We start from the raw sequence: 15,481 nt of genomic DNA on the forward strand, positions 1-15,481 counted from the left end.
TAACTGAGATAAAGAGGAGAAAAACAGAACAGAAGGAAGGAGGTGGCTACAAAAGGAACATTAATGATTCTGGAGTGTTTCAAAGTATTGCCATAAAGTACACAAGCTGTAACTTTCTGAGAAGCCACCAAAGGACATGCTTGAAGAGGAAATGAAGCATGTGCCTTTGTGGTTAGCTGACCCAATTAGTGATGGAAATTGACCCGATTTAGTAAGCAGGAGATGTGCTTTTATAAATCACTGTGTTAAATATAATCGGTGTTATACCCATTTTAACAACATAGCTGTGACTTCTTCGATGCTTGATTGTGCTTTCTACTGAAGATGGCTTGTTGGGGCAATTTTCTTCTACACCATGCTAAACAACCCAGTATTTGTGAATAAGTGCTTACTTCACAAAGTCTATACTAAAAATAATAGACGGTGCTTTCATTAGGTGAAACATTTTTTTGTGAAGTCTTTTGTCTTACGGATCAGATTCATTGTTCATTTTGAATAGGTCAATCTCCAATAAACAGCTGAGCCAACTTCAAATAAAAATGCTTTCTTACCTTAATTTTACAAGGGAGAGCTCTGAAGAACGGCACCACTCAGTCTGAACCCAGGAGGAGAGCAAAAGCTCTCTTGAAAAGATTCAAAAGTTATTCCTTTGTATACCAGTAGCATAAGGTCAAAGTTCCATAATTAAAACATAAACTATGACGGTCATTTTAATCTAGAATTTTCTTCCAGAATTACAGCAAACCACATTAGACAATACATTAGGTAATTAAATGAGATCATTTTTGTACAATATAAAACCCAGCTGTTGAACAGGGGGGGAATTTGCCCAGGCTATAATAAGCACTACTTAAATCATGCAGTGACATTGTCAGTACTCCACTAGTTTTGGCTAAACCTTGAAAACTGTGCCTGAAGTGTCTGTCATCATCCCATCCCTTATGCCTCCTTTTCCTTCTCCACCTTATCCTTTTCCTCTCTCTTTCATGCCTTAGAGCTCATTAACCCATGCATAGCTTAGAAATACTTCTAAATCCCTTAGCAGTTGGAAATTGTCACTTTCACGATATAAGCGTATCAAATTATGAGCAGCAAAGATTGTTTTGAAGTTTCTCGCAATCGTGTTGGCTCTACCTCTTTGTGTTTATCTCCCTCATTTCCAGGCAATTGGAAAAATATGTAACAATAAAGGGATGTGATGGAGATTCCTGTTTTATCTCCTTGTTTCATGTGTGGCAGGGGAAAAGGGAAGATGCTGCCAAACTGTCTTCCTCTGCTTTCAAGTTGTGCATATATTTAGATTTAAACAACAGCGTTCGACTAGAGAGCAATTCCCTAGCTGCCTAAAAAATTGCTGGTGTGCCTAAATATTTCCTAAATTCCCACAACATTCACATCCCTTACAGGTATTTCTTTAGTGCTCTAACAGCTACAGAATTGGGAAGGTGGCTCAGCGCTCCTTGTCCCCTCATGCTCCACAGCTCTGCTTCAACGAGGGGGCCCAGAGGTGCCCCTGAGTTGCTGGCAGAGTGGCACTTCCAGGAACATCTTTGCCCCTTAGTGCCTCTGCCTCCGTCAGAGCATGCATCGGCCTGCCCTTCCCCATAACCTTCTTCAGCCTCGTGAGAGAAATGGAGGCCACCTACAAAATACCAAGTCTAATTGGTGACAGTATTTGCACCTCCCTGCAGGTATTTGTATACACACCCTAAGAAGCTGAGAGGAAATCTCTTCTGTGTCTAGATAGCCCAATATTGTTGAAGTTGACCACACCTAGACTGGCTAATAAGGTTATCATATCCTTTACAAAGGCTACAAAGGATGAACTCACTGTACATGAGAGAGATGCAGATTGCATTTTATGTTGCTGCAGGTTGATGCTGGTGTAATTAATGATGCGGAGTTTGGGAGCAGGTCTACAGTGTAGCACAGAGCACAAATTCTTCGTAGATGCAAAAACATTTCTGCATTCCTACTTGGGAGTTACAGCTTTTTCCAACCGAAGGAGCATCATGTCACAGGTTTCAAAGCTACCTTTCTTATCTGTTGCCATGTTCTTGCCCTGCCCCTTTATCTTTTCTTCCATAACAAAATACACCTTTCACAACGATGTTGAAAACTGCTCCATAGATCTGCATCCCTGTGACTGTCCGCTCAACCCCTGCTCAGATTTTGGCAAACACACAGCTCATGCTAAGGCCTGAAGTATGCTGGGAACAGTGCCACTAGGTCAAAGCAACGACAGCACGTAGGCAGGACATGGAAGCCAGGAAGGGCTAAAGGTCATTATGCAGCCACTATCACCTTCAGCTTACTGTCTCCTGCAGCCACCATCCTTGCATATCAGTTGTCTGGCAGTTCCTTCAGATTCCAACAACTCACGGAAACTATATAGACCAGACTTCCAAGCTGGAAGGTGCAAATACATCAGCTTACCCTCAAAAGGCTTCTGAAGCAGATCCAACAGCAGCTGGACTGCTTCCCGGTGTGACACAGGGGACATCCACACCATGATAGAGAAGGAAGGATGAGCACTCTCACTATCAGCTAGGTAACGGTTCTGCTCATAGGTGCACCAGTTACAAGTTGTGAGTTATGAATTGGAGAACTTGTGAGTTAGAAACATCATTAATTAAGTGATGAACTGGTGAATTCACATGGTAGACTAGTCTGCACAAAGGGGAATGAGACTTGTTCGCTGGATTTGTTTATTTTCTTTCCTAATGCTCATAAAAAAAAGTTCAATTTACAGAGTCATTTGTCCTGTAAGTTTGAGAGATCTGGATGGACCGTGACAATCCCCCGTTATCTCAGCATAAATAGATGAATGGACCAGAGAACAGGTTGTCTGAGGTCTCTCTCCGTGTGGCTAAACTAAACTCTTAGGGAAGAGTCCCTAGCCTGGGCTAGTCCCTGTACCCCAGCAGGTGTTTCCTAGCTGATAGCTGGCACAAGCCCCAAGCGTGCCAGGGAGCGTGCAGGTAGAAGGGACAGTCATGGGACAATGCTCATGCCTCTGCCATGAATCACTTTCATTCATGAGCACATATGTAGGCTCCCTAGCTCAAAAGGGGTTTCTGAACACCACCAGATAACCTTTCAAGCAAAGGCTTTTACCTGAAATTCCCCCATGTATAACAGAATTAAAAAGAAAGAGCAATAGGTGCATACTGAATTTTTAAGATGTTTCTGGTTTTCTTTCTGAAATTTGTTGGTGCATGTCCAAAGGAATTTTAGAGGCTGATAAGCCATAGCAGCTGAAGTTATGGCCACGCCCTTATTCCTATGAGCAGCAATTACGCTGTGTTGCACCAGTAGAGAAAGTAACAAACAGAAAAATACAGTAAGCAACACAAATCAAAATAATAACCCCTGTGTGTTTCTTGCAGGCTAGTAAGGATACCAGGAGTCAGGTCATGCCGCAGCCTGGTTAAAACTGTAGCAGGAAGGGAGTAATTTGGTTTAATGTGAAAAATGTCAGGAAGTGATAAAATTCCCGATGTCCTCCTCATCCCCTGCCAAGAACTTCATACATCTTAAACAAGCAAACACAGACCATGTAAAAGACCTACTTGTTTGCACTCCTCCAAGAGAAGGAATTTAGAAAAAAATCATTATCAATTCAATTCCATGCAACACACCAGATACTTTTGCTCTACATGTGTCATAATCTAATTCTCCAGTAGGCTGATTTCTTCCTCATGAAAACAGTAAAAAAAAAATCCCAAAGCAAAACCAATGAAACCCTTTCCCAAAGAGATGGAAGAAATTTCATCATCCCTGGTCTGCTTCCACAGCCATAGAGTACACTAGTCTGATATTTTAATAGATTTGAATGAGATGCCATGTATAAAGTTGTCTCAGCAATACCAAAACTTCAACTTGGCATGCACACACAGCAGAAACAGCAAGTCCAAATCTGTAACAGAGGTGCTCAAGGCACTGTATCTTGACTGACGTTGATTTCCCCGGTTAAGCGCTGAAACAGCTATCTGAAATGAGTCACTGGACTGACTTCAGTTACTGCTTGAGATAAATGAAAGTTGGAGAACTCTGAATCATCTTAAAGAGGAATAGTCTGGTAATGACAGTCAGAAATAATAAATAATTTATGGTCATCTTGCTTCACTGATTAAAACACTTACAGAGGTAATAATGAAATCCTGGACATTAACCACGTGAGCCATGGGACTATATTGTGTAAGTGATACATCATCTCATCTGAAATAACATCTGCTTTTCATTGCATCCCTGTACATAGTTATGAGTTTTAAGTTGTGTTTTTAAATTTATTTCTACATTTTGAAAAGAAACTTCTGTTAACACAGAGCTAATACATACTACAATATAAATGGACAAATTGTAAATATTCATATGAATTTTTGCATATACAGGACAAACTGATGAACAATTCACTTATTTTTCTTGAGTCTAACAATTTGAAGACATCAGTACAATACACTTTTCTTAAAAAATCTTTGAATGGTCAGTGTCCTGCTGATCACAGTCAGAACCTCATCCTGGTAAAGCAGCTTCTTCACTACCTCATAATTTTTTCTATATTTTTACACTGATTTTGACTCTCACCCTTCTAATTGGGATTTATGTGATACACCCTACTTGAAATATGACTTCAGTTCCAGTTCATTGCTTGTGATGCATTACTGTGGAGGTTTGTTGAGTATCCATCTAAAAACATCTTTATCTTAATTTTAGAAAGGAAGATAATACAAATATCATGCAAAAAGTTTTAAAGTTATATTGCTGGTATTCCCAAGAGGAAATGTCAGGTGTGACCAGTGCTCAAGCCTCCCAGAAAGCAGAGTGTATAATTTCCATGTGCCTTTGTTTCAAAATCAGACAAAAAGGATGGCTTGGGACCTGTCTTGGCTAGAAAAGTCCTTTCAGAAAGGGTTCAGGCATCTCCAGCTACCAGTCCCCCCCTAGTATTGTGTAATATCTCTACACAGCCTGAGATCAGACCAAGTTTGAAGTGCTTATAAGATGCAAGAATGGTGGTGGCATCTCCTCTGAGTCTGGTGCACTCCCAAGAGCCCTGAGCCAGGCACAATGTAAACTCAACTACTTACTGCCAAGGCCAAACTGCCGTGCTTGAAGTGCAGTAGTTCTGTGTAGAACTTTACAGGATGAGCCAGAAATGTCATTTTCCCAAGAATAAAATTATTCCAGCATCTTTCAAAGACTCTGAAATCCAGTCCATCAGTTGATTTGAACATTGTAAAGTAAACTGTCTCTCTCTAGTTAGATGTATTTTTAACAAAAGCTTATAATACATAAAGAGAAACTACAGCTATAATACAGGTTTTAATATGTAGTTTACATATTGAACTGTATATTTAAATACTACCTAAGAAAGATTTACAGGGGAAAAACGTATCATATCGTTTTAAGCACTTCTTTTTTCACATCTGCCCCATTTATTCCATTTCCTGTGACACTGTGTTTCAAACTTATTTAGGAGTTGCCTTTCTAAAGGTTGAAAATAGCTCAGGGCGATGACTACACAGGATAGAGAGGAGTAGAGGCAGGCAGGCAGCCTTCTAGAATTTGGAAGAAAACAGTAATCTCAAGAAGTGGAATTACAGCGAGTACTGTCACTTCAGGTCTGGCAGGGCTTGCATCGCCACCACCACACCTATGAATCCAGGTGAACCAAAGAATTCACAAAACCCCAAATCAAAACCCTGTTGAAAATTAGTGGAGAATTCCACGTCGCGCTTCGCTTTCCATTTTGCAACACTCCATCTCAATTCTTTTCTTTCATATCTTTAGTATATTTAGTACTTCTGACTTCATCCAAAGGTTCAGGGTTTTCCTTCTGAAAACACTGGAGCATCATTCAGCAAAAAAGAAGCCCTTGCCACTCTGCCATGCCCATGGACTCCCTAGAGCCTGCATGCATGGGTTTTACTCACAGAAGTTCCCACTGAAGAAGAGAGTGAAGGAGAACTGTTTTTACGCTATGTTCAGCTTCTCTCCATTTTTAAATTGACCTTTTGACATGTTTATCTGTCCTCCTAGCTAAAACCTTATGGTTTCAGTCTCTTCCTCCCCCAGACTTTTTTCAGGGTTCTGATTTGGAGTTTCCTGTTGGACAGCATGTACTTGAGGTTCTCTCATTATTCATCCCTGGGGCTCTTCCACCCTCTTTCACCATCCTGGTTCTGCAGTGTATGAGCTGCACAGGAAAATGCATTCATAGCCCACATGGCTGGGAGCACTAGGTGCTTAGGAGCCCTTAAGGGCTCTCTTTTGTTCTGCCTCCAGTTCCAACAGGATATATACACTTGCAAGAGCATCATAGCATCCATCCCATGTTCTGTTGACACCACGTGCCCTCAGATCCCTCTCTGCTGAATGTTCCTGTGGTCACAATGTCTCTGACCCCTGCCAGCTGCCCACCCCAAGCCTGGATGCCCTGCTGAATGGCAGGCTCTGGGACTGAACCTCATCCCTTTTTGTAGCTCTTGCATTTTACCCATTTTCGGCAGAGCGTGAGCACAGGAAGATTACTTTCCGCACCCCACAGTTCTGTGTCCCACATTATGTCTCTTCTGAAGAACAAGACAGAGAGACAGACTCTTAAAAGAGCTCTGCAGGAAAATGTAGCAAACACGGTAGTCATCCTTTCAACTGTATGGTTATATGCCACACAACATGCAGAAACTGTCAGACAAGCAGCAAGGCATGAAATACGTGGGAATAGCTTATGGAGCTCAGACCGTTGAAGTAACTACAAAATCTGTGCAGGCAACGAGGTGGAGACGACTGTCTGGAAAGGTCAGCTGTCAGCCTTAGAAATGTTTGATGCCTACAGGCTACTCTACAGATTTTCTTAGACAAACAGACAGACTTAGTATCCCTTCTCTAATGTATCTCCCTGCCAGGTGTCAGCTCCATAGAAACAGAAGATAGCAAGTCAGGTCAACAGTGCTGTCTGGAGCCACAGGTTCCTGCAACAGACACCCTCTCCACCACTTGCAGGAAATGCCTATAGCTCTTAGGATGCCAGCTCTTACTGGGTGAAGGCGGAGTGTTTGTTCTGCCTTTTCTTTGTTCTGCAGCCAATTCCTGGTGACTCTGACAACAGTTTCAGTGCTGCAGGCATTCTAGTTTTCTGCGTTCAACAAAATACTACTAGATGACAGCCTGTGGTTTTGTGCCTGCTGTTCAACAGCACAGCATTGTATGGCAGCCTTGTTTCACAGGCTTGCAAAAGATGTTTTGCTGTTTTGATGCGATTTTCTGTGAGCCCACTGAGTCTAAACAGTGATCAGTAGTAGTGACTGGCCTAAAGCTCTGCTTTCCTGCAAACCATTCAAACACAATGACCATCAAACTTCAGCTAATTGTTAAGAAGTTATATAGCACATACGCAGCCTATAATTAAATTAAAACTGAAATGCACAACCACATTTCATCTATAGTTAAAGAATAAATCTAATAAACTATCTAATAAAATTCACTGAAAGAGGATTTGGAGCTATGAGTAAGAAGTTTCCTATGCAACACGCTCTGCGGTCAGGAAATAAGACTTTATTTGCAAAACATGAACAAACGGAAGTACATCAAAGATATCTGAGTCCATCATCAATCTCTCCTCCAGACAGAGATAACCCACAGGATGCTGAATTTTGGTTAACCAAGTAGGTCAAAAAAGCAACACAAGTGACAGGTTGTACAGGTTATTTTTGGAGTTTTAAGAGATAAAGTGATCTTAAGTCCCACCAAACTGGAATGGAAAATGGAACTGGAAACCCCAGGGGGTTGTTCAAACACTACCATCATTCTCTGCTGCGTATTCATGCGGGAATAGCAGCATTTCTTTCTGCACATCGCCTTTGTAACGCATAATTTTACGAGGTAAAGATATTACGCCCATGGGACCACATAAGCCACAGAAAAAACAAAAAGATTTGTTGATACAGAAACTCCTTTGCGCTACGTGGCAACTGAAAGCACATTATAGCCCTAAGCATTTAAAGTTTCCTGAGCAATGTGGGCTGACTCTTGTGGGGAAGACCACCATTCGCAAAAAATATTTTAAACCTAGCTTCCAACCACATTTGTCCTCCCCCTGCCTCCCGTTATCATTTTGCATTGGTTTTGTGAAGACACCTATAGCATAACTTGTCTCTAGTCCTGAGGTCTCAGCGCCTGAGACCTGAGATGGTCCCTGTTGTCCAGGTGCAGGCCTCAGCCAAGCTTTGAACCCATGCCAGTGAGACACCTCAGTACCTGGTAGAACCCCTCTATGCATTGTTTTCTATGGAAAATAAACCTCACTTTGAGGGCTAAAATCATATCCTTCTTTTATTTGGATTCACAATACAAATGCCTAGAAATCCAAAACTAAAGGGAGTGACACAGCAGGTGCCTCCTTTGAGTCTAGAGAGAGGCTGAAAAGGTTAGTTAAGAGTTCAGGTATTTGGCCAAATTGTGGCTATTATGCTACGTGAAGTAGTTCACACTTTCACCCTTACAGTGGATAACTTGGTGGAACCAAGAACACAAAGTTCTAATTGCTTGTGAGTTTGAATTCGTATCGTCAGTATCATGGGATTGTTCTGTGCATTTTAATAACACACCTGCAAGGCTACGCTACAGTGACAATTTTAACATAGTAATGTGTTTATAGTTAAAGAAAACAAATAGAGAATAAATCTGAGCTGAGAGAAGGTGGGCTAACTCATGAGGACCTGCAGCTCTGGGCTATCCAGTGCACAACTTGGGGTTTAAAATGGTGCAGTTAACATTAAACCTTTCCCACAACATCGTTTCTGTAACACCCGTGGGTCAGCCTGTCCAGCCTCTATGAAAGACCATAGGTCTCTGACATCTTTTGCTCACTATCGTGCTGCTTCTAATTTTAGAAAGAAGAGCTGACACATGTCTTGTTTTGTTTTCACTGTGCAGATGTACAAAAAAAAAACATTAACAGCTTCCATGTATTTGTTTGGAGTGATGATCTTCGCAAAGGACCTGGTCAGGAGCTTTCATTACTTGGAGGTGACAATTTTACCTCAACAGGTGTCAGGGGTATATCTGGTATCATTCTCACCATTTGTGTATTTACCAGGTATTCATACCTCAGTATACTAGACTATCATAGAATCATAGGTTGGAAAAGACCTCTAAGACCATCAAGTCCAACCGTCAACCCAGCACCACTATGCCTACTAAATCATATCCCGAAGTGCCACATCTACACGTTTTTTAAACACCTGCAGGGATGGTGACCCAACCACCTCCCTGGGCAGCCTATTCCAATGCCTGACCATCTTTAGTCTGCCTTTCTCCCTTCACAAGTCACATACATTCATTTAAGCCAATTAGCTGTATATTCCTGTTACAATGCCTTCAGTGATGAGAAGACAGTGGAGAATACAAATTCAATTGTATATCTGTATGGCTCACAGATCTCATCCCAAGTCTATGATGCAGAGAACTCTACTGTCTTCCAACAGCTCTGGTTCAGCTCCTAATCAGCAGTCAGAGGACATCATAAAAAGCTTGTCAGCTTAGAAACACTCACAAAACGTCAAGTGTTTGACTAAAGTTACCCAATGCAATGAGCGTTTTACCACAAGCAGAACAGGGTCTGTATCTTTACTTCATTGTTTCTTTCTTGCATGACAGGTCTAACTTCTAGTGAAGAATGCAGAGCTGTGGCTGGTCCTTTGAAATAAGTTAATGACCAAATCCATGACAAAAACCCTTTCATCTGGTAAAGATTAAAATGCCCTCTGCACAAACTTGTGCAATCCAGACACTGAAGCACGCAGGCAGCATGCTGTCTTGCTTTTGTGACTCTTAAAAATTATTGATGTGTTTGGGGAAGAGCCAATGCAGAAAAGAAAGCACTGTCTGGATGATAATCCCTTAATTATGCTGCATCATTTACTGCTTGTATCCTTCAGGAAGTCCAAACAGGAAACCAAGCCAGCTGTGTCTCTAACGAGTCCCAGAAGACAGCGGAACATAACACTTTGTTATGTTATGATAACCAGGAAGCAGCCCATTAAGTTGTTTTAACCTCATTCTCTTACTTGTCCACTGAATAACTCAGCGAGAGTCTGCTTTAGGCACAGACTCATGGCATTAATATTTAATGTAGATTTGAACCCTTTTCATATCTTCTCTCCACTGCGCTGCCTTCCCACTTTCCTTTCTGTTGATATGCACATAGAATCATAGAATCACAGAATGCTTTGGGTTGGAAGGGACCTTTAGAAGTCATCTAGCCCAACCCCCCTGCAGTGGGCAGGGACATCTTCAACTAGACCAGGTTGCTCAGAGCCCTGTTCAACCTGGCCTTGAATGTTTCCAGGGATGGAGCCTCCGCCACCTTTCTGGGCAACCTGTGCCAGTGCTTCACCACTCTCATTGTAAAGAATGTCTTCCTTCTATCCAGTCTAAAACTACCCTCTCTTAGTTTAAAACCATTGTTCCTTGTCTTGTTGCAACAGGCCTCACTAAAAAGATTTTCTCCCTCTTGCCTATAAGCCCCCTTCAGGTGCTGAAACGCCGCAATAAGGTCTCCCCACAGCCTTCTCTCTTCTAACATATAGGGTGTTATCTGATCTCATGCTGATTCTGATTCTGATTCTGTATCTGTTTCAAATGAAGCTAATCCTCATCTTTTCCAGCAGTTACTGATTAAATCGTTGACCTGCATTTGTTCTGCGTGGTAGTTCATCAGTTAACAAAATAGAAGCATTTAAAAGTTGTCACTTGCTAGACCCAATGTGGCAGAAGAACAGATATATGGGGCCAAATCTAGGGCCTCTACAGCCCCTGAGACAATCGTTTGTCTCTGACTACGGCCAGCTGCAGGTTCCTGTGAAAATATTAGCTGAACAAGACCAATGAGAGTTTTCCTGTACTTGTTATACTCTCCTGTTTTCCAGTAATAGCTGTTCAGGCATCCTGTCAGCAGAAGGTCATGCCCATATTCAGTGGTTACTAATTAACTTTCCCTCTATAGCTCTGTCTAGTCCCTTTTTAAACTTCTTATCTTTCTTGCCTCCACAACATCCCATGGAAGTGAGTTGCACATTAATCATTGCGCACTAATCACATGCTGTGATTCAAGAGGAACACTCTGCTGCTTTTTCTTAATCTGCCACACAATAATTTAGCTAGCCAGGCTTCTCTCTGATTATGTGAGAAAGGATGAACACATCTTTTCCTGCTCACTTTCTCCATTACCGTTCATGACTCAGAGGATCCCTCCTTGGTGCTATATTTCATTGGTAATGGGAGGACGAGAACTGTCCTCTTTCCAAGACGCTGGTGCACCTGCTTTGATGCAACCACCTAACATTATTTGATGTACCTAACCCCACTTTGAATCTTGACCTTTTTAGTGCTGATGTCCACTCCTTTCCTAACAACACCAGATAGTGAATCTGACAGACTGCTGCTCATCACTGAGCTGATACTTTAAGAAAGCTAGCACAGTGACATCAACATGCCTTTCCTAAACACGGACAGCTGATGAAGAGCCAGCTGTTGGTATGGCTAATATTGCTTTTCCACAGGCACAAAAAGGCTTTGTATTTTTCTACACTAAATTTAAATCTCTCATTTTCCCAAATAGTTCTGTGACAATATTTAATAAGACCAAAACATAGCTCTTACAGCATGTTTTAATGTGCTTCACTAGCCTAAATACTTCTGTAGGACACACAGAGCCTATCACCTTGCCTTTTTGAGAGCAACAAGCTAAAAGTCCCAGATCCCAGCACAGATGTCGGTAGGATCCCCCTGAGAGCTCTCCTGTCAGGTTAGCAGCACCAGTGACCTGAGCCAGTGTAAGTCAGACAGCGTGATATGGATCTTTTACTGTTTTTTTCAGCACTCAAAGGAACTAGTGGATTAAAGGACTCCTGTCAACAGTGGCAGGGGCAGAGCATGCTGGTCTCCTCCTTCTCTACCTTGTAGGAGTCTGGTGCTATTATCCAAGAAGAAGAAAAGAGGTTCCTGGCCAGAAGTGATAGACAGGACTTTGCAGATCATCTCAGGATCAGATGGAGATGAACCCCCTGTTACTCCACAGATGATGGAGGAAATTCTGCTAGACAGAAGAAAAAAGGGGGCAACGTAATATCAGAGGCATCATGGAAATCGCATTCTCATGGCATTTCTGAAGCTCAGTGATCAGGATAATTAATCCATTCTGGTGTGAATTGCATTCATCCTGCAGCTGACTCACACAAAAGTGCCAAGTCTGATGTTGCAAGAAGCACCAGTGTTTCACACTGTGACATGCTGAAGCTGCTCCTGGTCTGTGCCAGCGATGTTCCAGCTATTACAATCTGTGAATGAATTGGCAGGCTGAAGAGGCCAAGTGAGTTGTGAAAACATTGCTCTTTCTTATTGCCTTATCAGTACAGACTGAGCGGAAATCCAAAAAGATCTGTGGCAAGCACAGATTCCAATAAATCCTTAAATTTGGACAGGAACTGGAAGAGCAGCTATCAGAGAAGTATCTCAACTATTTCAAAAGGCCTGTGGAATCTCACTCCAAAATCCAAAGCGTTTATGAGGAAACAAAACCCATCCTTTCGACAAAGATATTAAAGAGCTGGATATTTCTTTTCTTAGCACACTGGGTTGAAGATTAAATCTTCCCAAGTTTCTCACCAGAAAGCCTAAAGAGCATTCTAGCTCCTGAAGAAAAGCCAGAATTGCAGTGGTGAGAGTGATTCAATCTCATGCTTCACTTGTTTTGGGACAAAGAATTCAGCCCGGCTCTCCCACGTCCCAGGCAAAGGTTCTTCCTGGAAATTAATTTGGCCAAAATTAATGCATTTTTAGAAGAAGTTTAGGTTTAATAAATTGGTATTTTCCAATGACTGAAGTTTTAATTAAGAAAACTCTGTTCTTCTCCAGTGACAAAACTTGCCATCTTATTTTATGAAGTTGCCTAATTAAGTAATTTCCCGTCTCTCTTTTAAAGCACTTGCAAAAGCACTTGCAGTCAGAACAGCTTTAATTTGAGCCCAACTGTACCAATATTTACTCATTGCACTACATAATTAGCCAAAAATGATCCTAACTGCTTAAGCACTGACGCCAGCTTTTTCTGCTTTTGCAGAGCCTGTTAAACTCAAAAAGTCCTCTCTGTGTTTTCACCACTTATTTCAATCAACAGTGACATGTAAGAGAGAAAAAATGTACTGAGGGCTGATCTGCTCCTTCTAATATGAATTGTCAGGACTGTAAATGAGCCACAACAAAACCAAAGCTCTGGTTAGCAGTACAGTACACAAGCTGCTTTTATGGCAAGTAGAGCCTACCTGGAGCAGCAATCACCTGTCCTTAAGGAAGAACGCTTTCATCCTCTTGCTTAACTACAATCTTCATGTAGTAGGAACTTAACAGTTAAATATTTCAAGGGCTTATAAGGAAAAGTGGGAAGCTGCCAAACCCATATTTATGGGAGCATAAGTCAAGTGAAGGCTTGCTTTTCTGCAATTTTATCATCACATATCCCGTTCATACTCGTAATCTGCTAACAGGGCAATTCTCATTGTGCATATGCATGCGGGATAAGAGCCTTGCCCTGATTTTGGGTGGGAATAGGATTTTACCCCATTATATGCCTCGAGTATCATTCATCCCTAAAATCTGTATGCTCCATTCAGGTTCAGCATGGCATCTGTTCACGTGTCATATCAGTGACTGGGAGCAAGGCTGGCTTTCCGGGAGCTGACTGCTTATGTTAACTATCAAGACAAACCTTTATACCCCTCCTACGCAAGAACTGCTTTGGCAAGCTGTTCTCCAGCACGAATCCTATTTGTTCTGAGCCTTTTGTGCAAGCGTTTTGGGCAAATGGATTTACTGTAAAAGGTATCTGCAAGGCTTCCTTATAATTCTCAGAAACAGCTGTTTAAAGGAAGAGCTGTCACATGTCACAACCAAATACTCTATAGGAAAATTCCTCCCCCCCCCCAAAAAAAAAAATTATGTTTGCTTTTTTCCTTCACTTTTGAAAGCCAGGCTCATTGCACAGCTCCTCTTCTTTTTTCGTCCACTTTTGAAAGACAGGCTCGTTGCACAGCTCCTCTTCGCACAGGGAAGTGCTATGTATCTCAGTGAAGCGTGCATGTCTTTCATGTGGCTACTTTTGCTTGCAGACCTGATCTGCTTCTGACTGAAGTTATCGGAAAGGCTCCCATCACCTGCAGGGAGGTGGCGATGGAAAACTGGAGAATGACAGCACTTTTAGATAGGTTTGAAGAGACTCAGAAATATTTGCATCTTTATAAAGGCAAATCAGTTTCTCTTTTGCTTCGTATGCTGTGAAGTACAGAAGGCAGCCCTGATCCTGCTTGGGGTACTAAAGCAGCAGAAATAATGAGTAACTGTGAGACTGCTTGAGTGCCATGACCAGCGTATATAGCTTTTGTGCAAACTACAGCCCGCAATAACAACCTGCAATTGCTCTTGAGAATCTCAGGCTCAGCTGGAAACATGCACAGTTTCTGTTGACATTTCCACTGGTTTTCAGGAAGCCAAAATTCTCAGCCCTCATTCACTGCATGTCCTTCCTGACCTGGCTCTTCTAAAGCCCTTCCACTTCTGCGTTCAAGTTATCCACTGAGCTCGTATACCCACCAAGTCCTTAATCTGAACAGAAGTGGCATTGAAGGTAAGAGAGCCCTAAGAAAAAAACCAACCTAGGGGTCTAATTGAAAACCTGTAGATATCTGTACTCCGATCATGCTGCTGCCAGCCGGTATTCCTTTCCTCCAGGCATTGCCTCTTTCCAGAATCACAGCCTGGGCATCAGTTTCTAGATTTTTTTTTCCATTCCACCCTAAATCCTTTTTTGCTTTCAGAGAGGGCTGTTTTTGTTCTGCCTGGCCACATCTAGCATAGTTTGAACAGCACCACCTCACAAATATTTAATTAGGTACTACTACCGAAGCTGTCAAAGTTGCATGTCCCTGTCTCAGAACCTTCAAACGTAATGCAGCTTCTGAAAAGAAACAGCCCAAGAAGCTTCTGAGCTGTGCCGGGACAGGGTAGAGCAGTGCTTAAATGACAGGCACATTTTGGTCAACAGCAATCAGCAGACTAGGGATGAACTGAAAGGGCAGCTCTGTGCACTTCGGAATGGAGACAAGCTGTCAGAAATGAAGAAACAGCTTCTCGTCTCCCTGTGTTTCAGGTTTGAGCCAATTAGTCTCAGGCCAAATTCCCACTGAACAATTAGTCTTCAGCCAAATTACTACCAAACAATGTTTCTGCACGGTATCTGATGTGACAGTTCTATTTTATTAAGAAAAAAGCTTGATGAAAACTCTGGGATCTTCCCCAGCACTCTCCACTGTCATCTGCATCGCTGAGTCAAAAGCTGCTCTGTGTTCTCACACCTTGTTCTTCCACTGCTGCTGGTGGGGATGTCTTCGCACCACACTCAGCTGCTAATCAGTGGAAATTTCAC

This window comes from Opisthocomus hoazin, chromosome 1 (assembly GCF_030867145.1).
Source record: "Opisthocomus hoazin isolate bOpiHoa1 chromosome 1, bOpiHoa1.hap1, whole genome shotgun sequence".
Lineage (NCBI taxonomy): Eukaryota > Metazoa > Chordata > Aves > Opisthocomiformes > Opisthocomidae > Opisthocomus > Opisthocomus hoazin.